The sequence below is a fragment of the Silurus aristotelis genome (assembly GCF_946808225.1).
Source record: "Silurus aristotelis genome assembly, chromosome: 8".
NCBI lineage: Eukaryota > Metazoa > Chordata > Actinopteri > Siluriformes > Siluridae > Silurus > Silurus aristotelis.
The window spans coordinates 23896435-23900302 of NC_139581.1; positions in this window are offsets into that span (position 1 = coordinate 23896435).

Here is a 3868-nt window from a genome sequence, read left to right on the forward strand (position 1 = left end):
ATCGGCAAGTGCATTGATGACGTGACTATTTCCAAGACCATCACTACACGCTCCAACCAGAAGCTGTGGATGACCGCCAAGGTGCGTGCGCTGCTAAAAACAAGAGACTCTGTCTTCAGAGCAGGGGACAAGACGGCCTTAAAAACAGCAAGGGCCAAACTGTCCCGTGCCATCAGAGAGGCGAAGCGCGCACACGCCAAGAGAATCCATGGCCACTTCCAGGACAGCGGAGACACCCGGCGCATGTGGCAGGGCATCCAGGCGATCACGAATTACAAGACCACATCACCTGCTTGTGACCGTGACCCCTCCCTCCCAGATGCGCTGAATGACTTCTACGCCCGGTTCGAGGTGCAGAACAACGTGGTGGCAAGGAAGACCATCCCTCCTCCCAGTGACCAGGTGCTCTGTCTAGCCACAGCTGAAGTGAGGAAAACTCTATGCAGAGTTAACCCACGGAAGTCTGCTGGACCTGACAACATTCCTGGCAGAGTGCTCAGGGAATGTGCAGAACAACTAGCAGATGTATTCACTGACATCTTTAACATCTCCCTGAGCAGCGCCACTGTTCCCACGTGCCTCAAGACGACGACCATCATTCCTGTGCCGAAGAAGTCTTCTGTCTCCTGCCTCAATGACTATCGTCCCGTTGCACTCACACCCATCGTGATGAAGTGCTTCGAGAGGCTCGTCATGAGGCACATAAAGACCCAGCTCCCACCCGCACTGGACCCCATGCAGTTTGCGTATCGTCCAAACCGCTCCACGGACGATGCCATCTCCACAACCCTCCATCTGGCCCTCACCCATCTGGATAACAAAGACTCTTATGTAAGGATGCTGTTCATAGACTTCAGTTCAGCATTTAACACAATCATTCCTCAGCACCTGATTGAGAAGTTGAGCCTACAGGGCCTGAACACCTCCCTCTGCAACTGGATCCTGGACTTCCTGACTGAGAGACCTCAGTCAGTCAGGATCGGGAACAGCATCTCCAGCACCACCACACTGAGCACTGGAGCCCCTCAGGGCTGTGTGCTCAGTCCACTGCTGTTCACTCTGCTGACTCACGACTGTGCACCAACGCACAGCTCGAATCATATCATTAAGTTTGCTGATGACACGACCGTGGTGGGTCTAATCAGCAAGAATGACGAGTCAGCATACAGAGAGGAGGTGCAACGGTTAACAGCCTGGTGTGGAGCCAACAACCTGTCTCTGAACGTGGACAAAACCAAAGAGATGGTTGTTGACTTCAGGGGGGCACAGAGAGACCATTCTCCACTGATCATCGAGGGATCTTCAGTGGAGATCGTCAAGAGCACCAAATTCCTTGGTGTTCATCTGGCGGATAACCTCACCTGGTCACTTAACACCAGCTCCATCACCAAGAAAGCCCAGCAGCGTCTCTACTTCCTGAGAAGGCTGAGGAAAGCTCATCTCCCTCCCCCCATCCTGACCATGTTCTACAGAGGGGCCATCGAGAGCATCTTGAGCAGCTGCATCACTGCCTGGTTTGGGAACTGCACCGTCTCAGATCGCAAGACCCTACAGAGGATAGTGAGGACAGCTGAGAAGATCATCTGAGTCTTTCTCCCCTCTATCATGGACATTTACACCACACACTGCATCCGCAAAGCACACAGCATTGTAGATGACCACACACACCCGTCACACACACAATTCACCCTCCTACCATCAGGGAAACGGTTCCCGAAGCATTCGGGCCGTCACAACAAGACTGTGCAACAGTTTTTTCCCGCAAGCCATCAGGCTCCTCAACAAACATCTGAACTGAACTCTCTCTCACACACACACACACATACTCACACACACACACACACACACACACACTTACACACAACTGTGTGACTGATCTGTACAACCGGACTCAACACACATACACTTCGCACACCCAGGTTTCAACACCATTTACACCTTTCATTGTCGCAATAATGTTTACATGCCGTTTGTTGCTGATCTTCCGGGACTTGCTCTCTTTGCACAATATTCTGTCCAAATCCTTTGGTCACTGATGACTTTATTTTTGATTGCTGCTATTGTAGAATTGCACAATTGTTTACATTTCTCTGTTTACATTTTTCTGCTACCGTGCACCTTATTCTGTTACGACAGGTTTTACTGGCGGAGCTATTGTTGTTTTTATTTTTATATTTTGTGTATTTTATATTGTCCTGCACTGTCCTGTGTTGTCTCGCACTGTCTTGTGATGTCTTTTGCACTGTTTGCACCAGTTGCACACATGCACTTTATGTGGCGAGGATCTTAGTTCCTGGCCCTGTGTTCTTCTGTTCTGTGACTGTTGTTTACTGTTGTTTTATGTAGCACCTGGGTTCAGGAGGAACGTTGTCTCATTTCACTGTGTACTGCATCAGCTATACATGGTTGAATGACAATAAAAGCTTCTTGACTTGATATGTTGAACACGCAAATGTAGAAGACGTTTTTCGATCGTGGTTTAATTATCTATGCGGATGACTTTAAATAGTTCTGCTGCAGTGTTAAAGAGCTGTGTTCTGACAGAACAATCTGTGGGGAATTTGTAAGACACTAAGATCACTAATGTAGTAGGCATGATTTTAACATGGCGCAGGGAGACACCAACGGATATTAGGTCCGTCACCTTATCCTCTCAGCCTTGATTATGGAAAGTTTTCCATGACCCCTGCACATTCATCATTTTGTCAACTGGTGCTTGCCTGCATTAAAAGGAAACCAATGGGAATCTTTCTGTTTGGTGCACAAAGTTGGCAGGTCATTCGAATCCAGCATTTGTCCTTTTCACCCATGTTCTCATCACATGCAGATAGTGAAGTAATAGGATTTGGAAATAGGTTTTTACTTTTCCCCACTCTGAAGTGATACTCATCCTTATATGTGATCCCAATCTATGTCCACCTCTCTGCTAATCACATGCGAGCACAACTTTCTTACCCCTATTCCCAATGAAATGGGGCACATATAAAATTATGTGGCATTTATTAAATGTATGATTAAAAATGACTTTGGCCTAACTATCCTTGGGCTAGCTGAAAATGTGCATATAGGAAGATGTTGAACACAGAATTCGGATACCTCAATCGTATTATGTGTTCAGATTGCCAATGAGAAATGTGACTGAGGTATTAAAAAGGTTCCAGTTAGCAGAGGATGGTTTCGATCCATCGACCTCTGGGTTAGGGGCCCAGCACGCTTCCGATGCGCCACTCTGCTCACTGTGAGCAATCAAGACGAGACTCACATCTTGTGGCAAAGAGTGGCTCGGATCTACTCTTCTAGCTTCCAAACGGTGCTGGAAAACCCAGTGGGGTTCTTGTCGATATCATATGAAGTTTTAATTGAATTTTAATTACAACGTAAAGGATTCAGTCAGAGACCATGCTCAGCTATCATGATAACAAAACAAGTGTTCAAGCCAGTGATCTCAAATGAAACCTAGACTTTTGTTTTGGTGACCATGTGTAGGCCAAATAATGAACGCTCAAAAGTCATTATCTACAGGGTTGACTGCAAAACGTGCTGCTGCAGTGTTAAAGAGCTGTGTTCCAGCATTTCTTCTCCTCAACCATGTACTGACCACATGCTGATCTTGAAGTGAAAGGATTTTGAAATAGGTTTTACTTTTCTTCACTCTGAAGCGATACTCATCCTTATCTGTGATCTTAATCGATGTCCACCTCTCTGCTAATCACATTTAAGCACTACATTCTTACACTTATTCCCAATGAAAGGTGGCTCATATAAAATTGTGACATTTATTAAATGTATGATTAAAAATGACTCTGGCCTAAGTGTTCTTAGGCCAGCTAAAAATTTGCATATAGGAAGATATTGCACACAAAAATCT